Source organism: Dermacentor albipictus, chromosome 10 (assembly GCF_038994185.2).
Source record: "Dermacentor albipictus isolate Rhodes 1998 colony chromosome 10, USDA_Dalb.pri_finalv2, whole genome shotgun sequence".
Taxonomy (NCBI): Eukaryota; Metazoa; Arthropoda; class Arachnida; order Ixodida; family Ixodidae; genus Dermacentor; species Dermacentor albipictus.
Genome location: NC_091830.1, coordinates 84749594 through 84766031, shown reverse-complemented (window position 1 = coordinate 84766031; position 16438 = coordinate 84749594). Strand labels below are relative to the sequence as shown.

The following is a 16438-nucleotide window of genomic DNA, read 5'->3' as shown; positions in this document are numbered from 1 at the left end:
GCCAGGGCTCAATACGACCCAAGCTGGTACGACCCAGATGTCGTTTACCGCGCCGCCACCAGGCGCCGCTACTATACCTCAAACTCCAGCGCAAGACGCCCATGGATGGGCTTCAAAACAGCTGAAAGTAGGCGGCAAACTTTCCGGAAGGGAGCAATGGGAGACTTGGCTCGCCAGCCTTGACCAGGCACGGCGGACCACACAAGCCAGTGGAGTTCTGGGCTAGGGGACCCACCCCGTCACTTTCCACACCTTTCTTTTTCTTTTTTACCAAACCTTTATAAATATATTTCTTCAAATTACAGCCCAGAGAAGGTTTCCTAAAAATGGCATGCGCGAATCTCGAAGGCCATCTTTTTACTACCCGCATGTGGCGGAAGCTGCTGGAAATCGAAAATACGTCATACAATTTCTTTCTGCGCTAAAGTATAGCGGATAATAGAAACTGCGCGATGGTTGTTTATGTATTGCAACATCTACATGCAGTTGAGCGCAACAAGGCACAAAGCGAGTGTGTGCTGGTTATTATTTTAGTCATCGCGGAGGCCAACCAAACTCCCAATTTCACAGGTAGCGCCACCCACCGCCCCGTTTCAAAGTGGTTGCTCATAGTATCCATCCACCAATCTTGTTCCCTTGTTTACATGTGCTGTCGGTCGTACGAGTTGCAACGATGTGTTTGTTTGATCGTGTTTTTTCGTTTGCTGTAATGAATTGTGACTTGGTTCGCGTGCACAAAATTGCCAAAAGATAGCTTGTGTCTCGCTGCTAACTCGCGGTATGCGTGGTGTGCCAGGCAAACGTGGACCAACGATTTTCATGCCATGGATCGCGTTCCCTTTGTCCGTGGTGGTTGTGGAGAGTTCGGTGGACGCCGCAAAGAAATGATGCGCATTATTAGCGTTCCGCAGGTCGTCCACTACGCAACTGCATGTATGCGGGAATAACTTTGCAGCTCCGGCAACTTGGAGGGCGCTTTTCGACCGCATCGTACCATTTAAAAGGTGAGTACACGCATGCTGTGCTTGCTTCTCGTGTGTGCCTAGAGTGCCTTGCGAGCGTAAGAAATCGAACTCCCACGACGACATTGACTGTGCCGATGCTTGCTGAGCGTTGGTTGACATAATTTGCTTGCGCAAGTTTATTGGCTTAATGCTAAATTGAAAGTCTTGGTGAGCGCTGCCTTCCGGTGAGAGGGATTAGGTTCGGCAACAGTCCTCATTTGCGCGAGCTGCCACTTTTCTGCTGAAGTTGGGTAATAAAGACTCATCTGCCTCTTTACCTATTCTTACTGAAATGGCGTTTCCTCTCGGTAGTTCTGAACTTAGTGTCACACATTCCTTCCCCCCCATCTTCTTTGGCTTCTGGATTGGATTGGCGCGGCTCGCTACGTGCTTGCGCGCGCTTTTCCGAGCGCAGATTGGTGTGCGCCTGGTTTCTGCACTAGGCTGTTATGCAATCGCTTTTTCGAGCGCAGATTGATGTGAGCCTGGTTGCTGCACTAGGCTTTTGCACGATCGCCTGCTTTTTGCACTGGGCTTTCAAAAGGCGAAGTGAGCGTCGCTTACTGCAGGCGGCAAGTGATTTGGCTCGCGTACTGCGTGAGCAAAAACATAGGCACGTGGCTCATGAAGGAGATGACCGGCGACTTGCTTAATCTGTCGGACCATGTCATCGCCGACTGGAGGAACTACGCTCGTGAGGTCGTGCGGGACGAGCTGCTGGCGCGACCCTCACTCGGTGGCCCCGGGAGGATTGTGCAAATTGATGAATGCCTCCTTCGCGGCAAGCGAAAATACAATCGAGGCCGCCTGATGAGGGGCGACAACGTTCCGCCGAGCCGCCAAAATTACGGCGGCATTGCAGATCGTGGACCATGGGTATTCGGCATGATCTGCGTGACCACCGGGGAGCTCCGACTATTCAAGGTCGACCGACGAGACGCGGCGACGCTAGGCCCCATTATTGCAGCCAACGTTGAACCGGGAACCACCATCCACAGTGATGAATGGGCCCCATACAACTGCATCCCGAACTTAGCGGGGGCTAACGGAGCAAGACTGAATTTGCAATGGGAGGCTGTTAACCACAGCATAAGCTTTGTAGACCCAATCACGGGCGCTCACACCCAGAAAATCGAAAGCTACTGGCAGAAGGTGAAGCGCTACCTCGACTCCGCCGGCTACAGGGTGACTCTACAGCTTCTCGAGTCGCACCTGATATGGCTATGGTGGGCATCGATTAATAGGCACATGCGCTGCAAGGACTCGTTTCTGCGTTTATTAAAAGCGATCGCACGGCGCTACCCAGTGTGACATAGTAATGGAAAATGAAGCGCACTTTTCTGACCCTTTGCTTTTGTATGAATGTTTCCCGGCATTGCTGCGCGCTTCCATACACGGTAGGCCCGCGGCGCTGCACTTCCGCAATAAGCGACGCTCACTTCGCCTTTTGAAAGCCCAGTGCAAAAAGCAGGCGATCGTGCAAAAGCCTAGTGCAGAAAGCAGGCTCACATCAATCTGCGCTCGAAAAAGCGATTGCATAACAGCCTAGTGCAGAAACCAGGCGCACACCAATCTGCGCTCGGAAAAGCGCGCGCAAGCACGTAGCGAGCCGCGCCAATCCAATCCAGAAGCCAAAGAAGAGAGGGGAAGTAATGTGTGACACTAAGTTCAGAACTACCTTTCCTCTCTTACTTATGCTTCGAGGTTGTAAATAATGTCTGTTTACGCGGTTGTCGGTTTGTGAGCAGTTATTGGGAAAAAGTATAAACACCATGCAAGTGATCTTGCGCGCGACGGAGACGCGATGTAGATGGCTGTCGCGCTCGCTCGTTCCCTACAAGTCGTACCCCATGCGAGCGGTCTTGCGCGTGACGGAGACGCGATGTAGATGGCTGTCGCGCTAGCTCGTTCCGTACAAGTCGTACCCCATGCGAGCGGTCTTGCGCGCGACGGAGATGCGATGTAGATGGCTGTCGCGCTCGCTCGTTCCCTACAAGTCGTACCGCATGCGAGCGGTCTTGCGCGCGACGGAGACGCGATGTAGATGGCTGTCGCGCTCGCTCGTTCCGTACAAGTCGTACCCTATGCGAGCGACGACAATGAGAGCCGTCTACCCGGTGTTGCCGGTATGAGGGCAGCAAATACGCGCCAAAAGTGTGCTTTATTAATTTAGTTTGCTGTGTTTTACTCAAAGGAGCAGCATAAAACATTTCTTTAATGTCTTGCAGTAGGTTCTTAACCTTGCACGTATCAAAATAGTCGTTTGCTTGTTCCGTGCAACAAGCGGTAGTACTCGACTGATGTACATCCAGTTCTGGCTTCGCGCTATTGTCTGTTCGCTCATAGCACTTCTGGGCGACGAGCGACGAATTCTAGATTTCCAGAACCAGGCGACAAAGAACGAGCGATATGTTCGCGCGACGGCCCGTTTACTCGCTCAAAGCCGTCGCGCACAAAATCTCCCTCATAGGGGTCGGGCAAAAAAATTTAAGCAATACGGCTTGCTACTACTACAGCTTACGTTTTGAGACAAGGTGTTTTGACATAACTAGAGATGACAAGGGAAAGTTGCTTAACTGATAGAAAAAAATGAATTGTTACGTAAACAAACATTTGTTTGTAATGTACTGTAGCTGTAGGTCTTAAAAACTTTATTGTCATGAAGAGGTCCCTATTATCACAATATTCATCAGTAACGTTGACCTTGTGCTCTGTTCCCACCCTGCAGTGGTGCAAACATTGTTTTTGTGACTTTTTCTGTGCTCCTTGCATGTGTTCACAATGACTTCTTTAAAGTGCCACTGCTATAAGTTAACACAGAACCTATCTTGCAGTGGCAAGGCCGTGACCAACAACAGTGTGCACGTCAGGGAGGAGCTATGGCTGCAGCAGCGCTGTGTGTAATCGGATGGTCTGGTCAGGCATGACTGAAGTGTATGTGTTCGCAAAAGTAGGATCTCGGTATCATTCGTCAATAAGTTCATGGACATATTACTCAGCAGTGCTTACTAAATAGGCTAAATATCTGCTCAACTTTATTCAACTTGCTGCTTATTTGTGTTTGTAGACATTATGTACACATTACCTTGTTCACTTTAAAACTAGACCTAACATGTCTTGAGGTTTATTTTTTCTTGCATCAATCACTTGGCTGCGCGTTACATTTTATTTTGCTTAGTACAAATTATATCTACCTCTTGTTATTTTGTTTTATTGATTTGAAACTTTCCTGTGTTATACCTTTTATATCCACTTTTTTTTTCGTTTAGGCTACACGCTTGTGCAGTTTCTGCACACGTAAGGATTAAAAGTGTAATGGGCCAAATATGTCACAGGTCTAAGCATGCAGCATGCTTACCATTGTTTAACATTGGTATTACAATTATTGTGAGGGTTACTTGCACGAGCAAGACTAATTGAAAATAGTTGGACAAGACAGTGCACTAGACTTCAACTTAGAAGCTTTATTTAGGAAACACGCAATGAGGTCCCACCTTATGCTCAAAAATATCTGCCGACAGATGCATAAATAAATGTGCCACATGGGAGGAAACCAAATGCGCAACAAAGCCAATACTGCCCACAACAAGCCATTACAAAGCATTCAGCAGGTTCTTCTCAAGGTACAACAAACACTCCTTTATCAGTGAGTTCCAGTGAAGGAGTGCTTACACATTCATCAGCAGCCTTTGAAATGCCAAACACCAAATATTTCCTTATCTAACTGCCTGCCAAACCGTCTGAGCACTTGCTTGTTTTGAAAACACAGGTAGCATTTACGAGCACATCTTCGGCAGTGGTCAGCCAAATGGGCAGTGCCTGCTAGAGCGTTTACAGCGTTCCGGTGCTCCCTAAGCCTCTCGTTCAAGAACCTGCCCTTTTGTCCAATACAGCACTTTCTACAGGGAAGTGAAATCTTGTATACCACCCCCACATTGCAGTTAAAAGTGGGTGAACATGCTCCTTAGTGCATGTACCCTGATTCCCGGCGTTGCTTACCGACCTGCACATTCTTGCGAGCTCTAGTGGCGCTGAAGAAAACACCTACACTGCACTGGTTTGCCACATTGTTTAGGTGGTGGGACACCCCATGTACAGATGGCACAGCCACAGGGCGCCCACTGGGACGTGCGTTATTGCACCGAGCAGCTGCCAGATCTGTTTTTACCTCTTTAATGAGGCTCCCAGTAATTGACACCAAGGTGTTATCGAGATATCCGGCCCTACATAAATGGCTCGCTTGGTTGCTGAGCGCTGCAGGAAACCTGGTGCACAAGATTTAACCAGAACAGCTCTCGGGCAGCTAGGAGCTATGCATCCTTTACCATGGAGTATGCCAAACGGTAGTTGAGCAAGGGCTTCTTTTTCCTAAGAGAGTATATATAATAAAGGAAAGTCTGATTTAAAATTATACGAATATCGAATGATTGCAGGCGATCATCTTCTGGCAACTCATGTGTGAACTTGAGTCCTACTGAACACTGTTCGAAAACACCCACAATGTTTTTAACAGCAAAGCCAGCACAACAAAAAAGTCATTGGCACTACCACATTGCCCACTGGACGTACAGTAACGCACGTCCCAGTGGTAGCCGTGCAGCTCTGCCATACATACACAGGGTGTCCCACCGCCTAGAAGAAAGGTGGCGAACAAGTTTGGTGTGGGCATTTTTTCAGCACCGCTAACGCTCACAAGAATATGCAAGTTGGTAAACATTGCCGGGCGTCAAGGTACATGCACTAAGGAGCATGTCACCTGCTTTGTTAACTGAAATGTAGTGGTGGTATACTACATTGCCCTTCCCTGTGGAAAGTGGTATATTGAACAAACAGGTGCCTGAATGAGTGGCTTGGGGAGTACCGGAACGCTGTAAATGCTCTCACAGGCGCTGGCAACTTGGCTGATCACTGTTAAAGTACCCATATATGCTCCCCATGTTTTCATAACACACAAGTGCTCAGTCAGTTTGCCAGGCAGTTATATAGGGAAATGTTTGAGGTGTTTTGCACTTCGAAAGCTGCTGATGAATGCATAAGCACTCCATCACTGGTAACAGCTGATAAATAAGTGTTGTGTCTTCAGAAAAATTTGGTGAATGCTTTGTAATGGCTTCTTGTGGATGCTTATCAGCTTCTATGTGCATTTCGTTATCCCCTATGTGGCACATTCGTTTATGCATATGTCTCCACATTAACTGAGCATGCGGTGGCCTCTTTGCATGTTTCTTCTGAATAAAGCATGTCAGTTGAAGCCTACCGCTTTGGCTAGTCCGACTTTTATTCCGTACGCCTTGTTTGTGCTAGTAACTATGTCACAGGAGCTCTGTCAACGCCAACTAGCCCAACCTTCTCCATTAATTTCACAATATTTTTCAAGTTCCCAGAACAATGGACACGAGCTTGAATTTTTTTAAATGGTACATGAAGGCCAGTATTCACTGTGCTGTAAGTACTACAGCAGTGAGGAGTTTTCTAGTAAGCTTGCTTTTTTTCTCTACATTTTTTAATATTTTTCTTAAGCTATACCCATTCATGCAAGTAGGCAATGTGGCAGAGTCTGTGTCCAGTTGCATCGTTTTCGACTTTGTCTATACTGCATAGACCACATAGTTGGTACATAGTTCAGTCTATTGATGCACTATCATTAAATACGCATGCAGTTTTGCACATGCAAGATTGCCTGCTCGCTATTGCTAAAGCATTTGCTGGTTATTGCTATGTTGCTCATCAAGTGAACTTGATTTCAACAGCACCACACAGAACATCTGCTTGGCAGTGGTGTAATTTTAATACTGATTATCAGCCAACAAGCTCTATGTCTACAGCTGTCCAGAAATAATTCTATTACTTTGTGTGTCTCCACATATTTGGTTAGCACAGTGGGCAGTTTTCTATTTATTCTGCTTGGTGCTGTTCAGGTGAGAATATTTTCAACTAGCAAGTGCAAAGTGTAATGCTGTCAAAAGCCTTTGATTACTGGGCAAATGAATTGAAAGCATTGTACGTAATACAAAAAGTATTTTTCACAAAATACTAGTGTTAAGAACAAGCATCATGTGCACTGCAACTCGTTGTTTTATGTTGGTATGCAGGTATCTCAAGCTAAGGGTGGTTGTGCATGTATTTTCCACATATTAGCTAATACTTTAGCTACATGAAACAGCCTATGTTCTGGCTGCTGAAGTCAAATTTGTGGTTGATGTACCTGCTTGTTTTTGCTGTGCACTTACATTTCTGTTGTTTCTTAAGGGTTGTAGCCATGTGACAACTGATGTATTGCAGCAATGTCAAAGGTAGCTTCCACCCATTATTGCTACAGTGTTCCAACAGACACTTGTCGCAGTATTTGTGCATTTTCAGAGAACCAGCCGTATCCTCTAGGTGAAATTTGTAGTGTCGTCTTGAGTTTGCCAGTCAGTTCATATAACTCTTGAGGACAAAATTTACACAGTGAAGGAAGGGAGACCATACAACATGACCAGTGATGACTGAGTATTTTGATAGAAGGAATAAAAATAACACTGAGTGTGTGCTTATATTGTGCACAAGTTCCTTCAGAAGGAAAATGTGAGTTGTAATACAAAGGCAAAAAATCACAATAAACAGTATTTGCGTAAAAAAAGGTGAATAGTCAGACTAATTTCTATCCCTTGTCATCTAGAAAGGACGCCTTTTTTCATGCATTCATAATGAGGGCTTGCTCACACGTCTTCTGGTATGCCTCTCTGATTTCTCTTGTCAATTTTTCAACCTGGGTGGAAACAGATAAACTAATTTAATCTGGCCTAAAGCCCTATTGCGGCAATGCACGGCCAAGTCAGACGAACATGCCGGTCTTCTCAGTAAAATGTGGTGATTTCTTTGGTACATATTTAGTTCCTGGCCTGTCAGCTTCCTAACATTGGAATGCAGTACACTGCCCCTAACACGCACTAGACATATTTCGTGGTATGTTTAACCAAGCGTACCTCGCTTGCCTGTTCGCTTTTCTCAGTTCACTTGTGGACTGTGCTGCATACCTGCCTACTTTATTTTTTCGCTCGAAATATGTGTGCATAGCATTCCACAAACGCATTGAGAAAGGCGTCCAGGCAAGGGAGATTTGTATAAATTACCACTAAATATGTCTTGTGTCCGTCATTAGCAGTGTAGTCTATGCCTCTGTTCATGTGTATGTTTGTTCAAATGTACAGGGTCGTCAACTCTTGGCACGAACACGACTCGGCGTGGCCACGCCCCGCGGAGTGCCAGCGTGCATGATGCAGGGGGGATGTGGAGCTTCGTGTCATCTGCTAAAGTGCGGGAGCATGCCATGCTTTAGCGGATGACACACGACATGAAGTCCCACCTCTAAGCCCCTGTGCGCCTGCGCCGCTTAGCTCCGTTTCACAGCCATGCCATGCACGCTGGCAATCCGCGGAGTTCGGCCACTCTGCACCATCTTCGTACTAAGAATGGACGGTCTTGTACATGGGGCAGACTGGCCGGTGTATAAGCATGTGCCCAGGAGAGCATCATTATTCACTCAAGGGACAAGCATGCTCGTCCCACTTGACAATGTATTGACACAACTGGTGATGTACGCCAGATTTAGATTGTTCATATCTTTGGTTTACTTAAGGCAACCGATTGATCAACATTATCACTGAGGCATACCATTTAAAAAAGAGGGACATCTGTCAGCCAGTGCTCATTATGATTGCATTACAAAGAGGAATACTCTCGAAATGACACGGAATAGTGATCACTCTGTGCTTATTTGTTCTATTTTTATGCAAGTACTGTTTATCATGATTTTGTACATTTGTATTGCAACTTGTGCCCTTTGTCTTAAAAGATCGCTTGTGCAGTGCAAGGGCACATGCAGTATACATATTATCTTTAATTTTTGCATCAAAATTAATGTTGAATTGGTAGCTTTTGTGTCTTGTTGTCTTCTTTCGGTCGCTTGTATCACTCAAAAGGTAAACATTAACGTACACCAACTTTCTTAATTACTTGCCCGTCAGTGTTGATAAACATGAAATGTTGTTTTCAGCCAGAATATTCTTACCATTTCTCATTCCCGGTCAGCATAGTGCTAATATCCTTTGGCTTTTTATAAGGCGTGCTAATATGTATTTCTGATTAATGCAAAAGTTAGTTCTAGTTGGTGGTAGCTGCACTTGGACATCATGACAAGTGCAAGGGCACACACACACACGAAGAGACACAGTCTGAACGGGCGCTAGACATCAACTGAAGGGCTTAATGACGAAAAACAGCAACACACATATTGCGCAAAAACCTACAAAAAGATGTAGAATGTGCAATTGTCCCTAAAGAGAATTCCGCTGCCGCTGTACTAGCGCTGTACTATTACAACAAACATTTCGAACCTGGTCGCAGTAAAAGGAGCGTGCACACCGAGTTCTGAAGTTTGAAGTTGTGACGGGACTTGGTGCATTCGTCGTTGCAGTTTAGTCATGACGAAAATATAACTGCTGAGATGAGTGAGTGGTGCGTGTGGTTTTCAGAGCCCACAAGGGAATTCACTTGTTTTCAACCATACAAGGGTAATCATACTTTCAAGGCATGTCTCCAGTGTTCTTTAGAACAAGGCCATGTAGTGTGTGATGGTGGTGGATTTTGGAGACTGGCACGCGTAAGTCTCTAGGTAACATGTGCTGCACTATTCTCCGTGTGATAGTGCAATCTTGGAGGCCTTGACGTCACTCGTTCTTGCACTGTTCTCTGCATAGCGGTGCGCCTATTTGAATCAATTGTTTCGCTTTCTCTATTAATTGCATTATTGCAAGGTTAGACTGTACGAAATTTGAGTGTTTGCTGCCCTTGAAATGGGAAAATTTTATTAGTTTAATCCTTTACACAAAAATGAATTTCTTGGTGAGGTTGGGTTTAACCCCAGTTTTTTTAAAACTTGTTCGAGGGGCAGAAATTGGAAAATATAGAGTTGCATCAGAAATTGACGGACCTAACTAACCTATATCATATTGTTTTATACAAGTGCGTTTTAGTGTTAAGAATACTGCTCAGGAAAAAAACACTTCATATCTATTGCAGGTACAGATTGGTGTGGGATTTGTGATGCCACTCAACAAGTGGCATTACATATTCAAGTCTGCTTCCAACGGAAAGTGCCCATTAGAGGTGTCATGGCACCTGTGGACACCAGTGCAAGCAGGTGAAAGCAACCTGACTGGACAGGCCTGCCGGACAATGTGCCGCGCATCTGGGAAGCTTCTGGCAACACCTCTCGGAGAAAGTGGCTGCTTTGAAGAGTAAGTCAACTGTCACCTCATTTAAGAAATATAACTGCATATCTACAAGTTATCTGAATGAGTTAGCATTACATGATGTATACAGAGCGACAAGAAATGCCAAAGCAAGAATGAGGCAAGTGCCTATATATTATATCTTTTTCTTCTGCTGTATATGCACTGTGTCTCGACACACAATTTAAATGTCTGTGTGGGTATGAAAAGCAGCACAAGATAATTTCGGGATATGGGTTTCCAGCGAAAACCATCCACAAAGTTTCCCCCATAATCAGTTTCAATTAAAAACAATCAAGAAAGTCGGGTGGCTACTCGAGCGGTTAATTTTGACAGGACCTCGATAGCTTGCATTCACCTGCTGCTCATTGTCTTAACAGAAGTGAACATTTAAGCACCTCATTGTCTTTGAAATTTCTAATGTAGACTTGGCATGCGTTATTGTAGCTTTTCACACTGCAGCTTTCATTTCACTTTTTTGAAATAATGCTTCTCAAGAAAATTGGGTTCCGACACAGCTTGGCAAATTGTATGGTCTAAAGAAGCTTTTTAAACCACCGCCTTCCAAAGTGTTGACTGTGGTCACCTGATGTGCTGCTTTACAATCTGCAGCGTTCACAGCCAAGCAATTTCAAAACACTATTCTGATTATTGGGATGTAAAAGTTATAAACAGGGATAAAGTGCCTCAGAAAGGGTGGCCAACGTTTCGTTAGGAGGACCTATCTTCTAAAAGGCTGCCTCGTCATCCTCGGCATGTTAGTTTTAAAGTGTTAGTAGAGTGACGTCACATGCAGTTGTCGGGAGTGGCTGGTTGTAAAGGGAGAGACTTGAAGGAGAATGAGCGCGGTCACCTGATGTCTGTAAGCATGATTCCTAAGACGTAGGAACAGTAGCGGGAGTGGGAATGCGGGGAGAAAAGGAGAAAAAAAGAGACACCAAGAGGGAAAGAAAGAACAAGAAAAGAAAAAGAAGGGCAAAGGAAGGTGTTGGGGAAGCAAGAGGTTAGGGAGCATTCAGGGGTGTCTTTGGCAGCATGTTCATGTGGCTTTAAAGGAGCCGGTGAGGCGGTCAGTGCTCGAGTAACAAAAACAACCCGAAAAGACATTAGTTGAAAGAATGACTTGAGTAGTATAGCAGCAATGCGTCGGATAATTTAGAAGGAGTTAAGATGGCAGTAAGGAGTCCGGAATGCAGTGCATAGGGTAGCTGGAAGGCAGCGGCATGGTCTTTCTAGGGACGTTAGTCCCAGTAGCTCAATGTAGGTGTCGTCACAGCGGTATGCAGAAGTGGCGATACCCTGTGTGGCTGAGGCACCGAAGAAGGTATCCTGGCGCCTGGGACTTTGGAATATGTTGGTGAGGGTGTTTCGAAAAAATATAATAAAGAACGGACAAATATGGGGGTGAACTGAAACTGGAATAACAAATAAGAGGGTGGCATGAGCAAAAGCGGGCGGAAACACATGTACATGGGAAAACATATTTATGCTAACATATTTATGGGGATTCTACAGACTTTCTATAGCACTGCACTGACAGGCCCCACACATACCTACGATACATAGACGACATATTCATAATATGGTGACATGGTCAAGACAGCCTAGATAAATATGTAGGATTTCTCAATTCTTTTCACCCAACAATAAAATTCACATCAAAATCTTCAATGGAGCGCATAAACTTTCTGGACACAACAATATACATTGACACTGGGACACTAATGACAATGCTGTATGGAAACCTTTTGACAAACAACAATACCTTGAATATACAAGCCACCATCAAGCCACATTGCAAAGAAGGCATATTTAAAGGCCAAGTACATGGCTACGTCACATGTGTGTTGAAAACCAAGACTACATAGATAGACTTGATCACTTTAAAGAAACCCTATCAAACGGGAACCACCCAATGAGTGCCCTTCAGAAAGCCTGCACCGATGCAACCAAACTTGACTGAGCCGAGGTGCTCAAGCCGCACCCTAGGATCACAAGAACAGCGCCTCTTCTTACTGCTAAATTCTCAAACACACTCCCAAACATGAACAACATCCTCAATAAATACTACCCAATTCTCCCCAGCAACCAGAAACAAGATTTTTCCTGCCCTGCCCAGAGTAGTCTTGAGATCCAACACTATAATATTAAGGACATTCTTGTACGTGCCAAACTAAAAACAACAAACTTAGGAACCAGTCCCTGTGGCTGCCCGGGTGCTCTACATGCAAACATATTTAATCTACTACTACAGTAATAAGTACAGCATCAAATTACTGAAACAAGGTAACTTCGAGTTTCATCTGCACATCAAGCAATGTTGTCTACTGTCTAGAATGTGCCACTTGTAGCAAATAATACATAGGTGAGACAGGAAAAAAAATTCATAAAAGACTGAACGGTCATCGCACAGATACAAAACAATTTACCTAAAGCAGTAGCCAGCCATTTCAATGAACATGTAATATGTGACAAAGCAAGGCTCTATAGACTACAAATTTCCGCTCACCTTGCCAGAGGAAATATACGGAATCATACCTCATACACAAGTTTAAATGCCTACATCCAATGGAAATCAATTTAACACATAGCAACTTAGAATCTTTAAAAACTTTAAAGCTGTAACTTAAATCGGAAAGCCTCATGTCATCAACCAAGGCACAAAACACATTGTGCCACCAGCTAAACTTAATTCTTAACCTCACCTATTTCACCGTTTCTAATTTTTACCTGCTTACTACTCAATTTATTATATTCTTTCATGTTTTAATGTTTATATCAACTGTATGACCCCTTTTCCCATGTACACCTGCCTCCGCCCACTTTTGCTCATGTAATCCTGCTATTTGATATTCCACTTTCAGTTCCTCCCTTTTGTCTGTTTTCTATCATATTTTTTTAACACCCTCACCACCACAATCCAAAATCCCAGATGCCAGGATACCTTTTTCTGCGCATCAGTCACACAGGGTATCACCAGCTCTATATACCACTGTGACGACACCTGCGTTGAGCTACTGAGGCTGACATCCCTAAAACACCATGCCTCTGCCTGCCAGCTACCACATGCATTGCATCCCAGACTCCTTGTCGCCATCTTAATTTTTTCAACATTACCCAACGCATTGCTGCTACGCTACTCAAGTCATTCCTTCAACTGATGTCTTTTGGGGTCTTTTCTGTTACTCGCACACTGACCGCCTGACCAGATCTTCTAAAACGGCAGAAACATGCCGCCAATGACATTCCTGAATGCTCCCTAACCCCTCACTTCCTTAACACGCTCCCATGCCCTTCTTTTTCTTGTCTTTCTTTTTTTGCCTCTTGGCATCTCTTTTTTTCTCCTTTTCTTTCGTTTCTTTTCTCGCCGCCTTCCTATTCTCACGGTCTTGTGCCCTCGTCTTAGGAACCATGCTTACAGACGTCAGACGACAGCGCCCATTCTCTTTAAAGTCTCTCCCTTTACAACCAGCTGCCACTGACAACAACTGCACGTGAAGGTCACCCTACTAGTCCTTTAAAACTAATATGCCAAGGCTGACCAGGCCACTTTTGACGAAGATAGCTCCTATCGAATCATTGGCCAGCCTTTCTGAGGCACCTCATCCATGTTTATAACCTTCATACCACAGTGTGCTATTCCATCTGTCAGCCGCTTTCTTGATTTTAAATGTTCTGATTATTGAAGTTTGTAAGACATGGCCTATCAGCACTTTCGGCATACTTTCAGTGATCTCATTTTATTTAAGCATAAGAATGAGGAAAGAACTGCTACACAAAGAAAGCACCTCATACATTATTCGCATGTACGCTCTGATCTGCATAGCTGATCTTGTTCTACGCAAAGCATCCTAAAATTTTCATGCCTCTCGTCGGTGCCAAGAAAAGCAAGGTGCTGGGCATCATGCGGAATTCCAGCGCTTTCCGGCAGCCTGGATTAGAAAGGACTGTATAGTGTAACTGTAACTGGCATTCTTCTGCCAAGATTCAATTGTTTTATGGATCGAAGTACTAGGTACTCTTGTAGTCGCATCAACACTCTGCCGAAGATTTCATTTCCTACAGAAATATGTTTTTTTTAAACAGACGAGCATGAAAAATTGCTGTGTATTACGTTAAGATGCTTCTTTAGGCTTCTTTTACATTGAAGATGTAGGTTAGCTTAGCAAAGTAGCAATATAGAGATTGAAAAGTAGAAAAAAAATGGCAGATCCCATGCACTGTGAGAATCGATGTACACGAAGCTCACATTGTTTGCTTTGATTGACAATAATTAACGGTGATGTTAGTAGCAAGTTTGTAATTTTTTCAGCGTTTAGTCCAATACGAAAGTGGCAAGTTGATGTTAAGCGTTACCTTGCATGCACCACTTCTGTTTGTCTGCATAGTCCACAGAACACACAGAGAGATGTGTTTGCTTGAGGCGTTGTTGCGAGTCATTGTTCATAATCTCTGAGAGGGAATTGAGCGTTGTCATTGCCTCACATGGCGCACCGTATCATGGGAGAAATATTAAACTTTAATTGAAATATGAGGCTGTGCATACTTCAATTAGGTATTGTAATTGTATGTATACATAAGTTCGCGGTCTGCACTACATTTCACTGCATAGCGAAGACGCTCCTGTTCTGTGTGACACTTCTTTCTAGTCTGGGTGACCTCGACGTCGAGTGCACGCCTTGCTGGCGCGTGTTAATGGGCTCCTTCTACATACATGGGCAACACACTGTTGAGATTCCAGCTCAAAGCGTTCTCTTCAGACTAAGGACGATTCTAATGTTTACACTATCGCAGCCCAGCATCTGCATTTTTCTCGCATGGAAATTAAAACCAGCAAAGCACGTGCAATACACACTAACGGTGAAATGCTGGGGCAGCAGCGCCGGTCAGGATGTGCAGAGGTGAGCGCCATCTGGTAATGTTGCAAGAAATCCAACGGCACGCATGACAAGACCATAGCAGCTGCAGCGCCCGTAATGTTGGGAGAAGAGGCGAAAAATGCTTCACTTTAAAACATTAGTTGCCATCATTTGCAGCTAAATAAAGCTTGCAAGCCAGCCATTATACAGCTTTTATATGAAATCTTTTATGCCTATATGGCAAATGCTAAAGTTACGACTTCCTCACCAACTGCACGAGCAACAAGTAAAGATAACAAATGATAGAATGGACAAACCAGACAGCTTGCACCTTGCAGCTCTCCTGCATGCGTTAGAGACAGTGTAGCCAAATTGTGGCTCTCCGAATTTGACAGGAATTTGGGTGGTCGAAGAGCAGACAAATTATGCAAAATCAGAAGCCAAATATCCACCCCATAAGGCTTTGAGTACAGCTCCCTTGTGTCTAAATTTTGCAGTTAAGCCAACCTCCAGATGAGAAGAGACGTGGCTTTGGCAAAAAACATACAAAAATTCCATGTAAATCTGCAAAACAATGTGATGCATATGTATGCATTCTCACTGCAAATAAACCTGGGCTGGCTTGCACCCTGGGTAGCATGTTTTGTGTGTGACATTTGCTGCATTTTGTTATCTGAAACTTTTTTTGAAGTGATTAGAGCAGATTTTCTTCATTCACTTATTGCTAGAAATCATTGGAAAAACAATTTACTTATATATTTATTGCACTCTCCTTTTAGACTGCCTGGAGAAATATAGAAGTGACCATCCAATGATGCCACCAGCACCACATCCGGAGAACCACCTTGCTTCCCTGCGAAAGCACCATTGGAGCTTTCTTTTACACAAGCAGGACGCCAGGGCAAGCGAGTAGAAAAGTAAATACAGTACAAGTCCAGTGATGCTTTTTCAATAAACTGTGATGATATGCTATGTAGTATGGTGCTTTACAGATTGATTCTTTTTGGCATGAAAATAGCCACATCTTGGCAACATGTATATACAGACTGTACACTTCACAAGACTCAACAACACATAAAGATAGCCCGTCATGAGCTTCCGAATAGGAATGGCTGCTCCTTCAATTCATCACACAACTTGCCTTTGACGTCCTGCGCCCATGATGATATCCAACCCAGTGCCCACCGCGCCACCCATCACCCACCGTGCCACCCAGCACCCGCCGTGCCACCCAGCACCCGCCGTGCCCAGCAACCACCATGCCGCCCAGCACCCACCGTGCCACCCGTCACCCACCATG

General features: G+C 44.6%; 1 long non-coding RNA gene across 2 annotated transcripts; it reads left to right on the top strand.

Annotated features, from left to right (window-relative positions):
• Positions 1-658: 658 nt before the first annotated feature.
• On the top strand, positions 659-16115 carry LOC135918600 (uncharacterized). 2 transcript variants are annotated; one of them, XR_011508842.1, is made up of 4 exons: positions 659-1004; positions 3839-3925; positions 10068-10285; positions 15918-16115. It is a non-coding gene; the product is annotated as an uncharacterized lncRNA (long non-coding RNA). The 2 variants fall into 2 exon arrangements; XR_010569699.2 differs by having other exon boundaries at positions 3839-3938.
• The last annotated feature ends 323 nt before the right edge of the window (positions 16116-16438 follow it).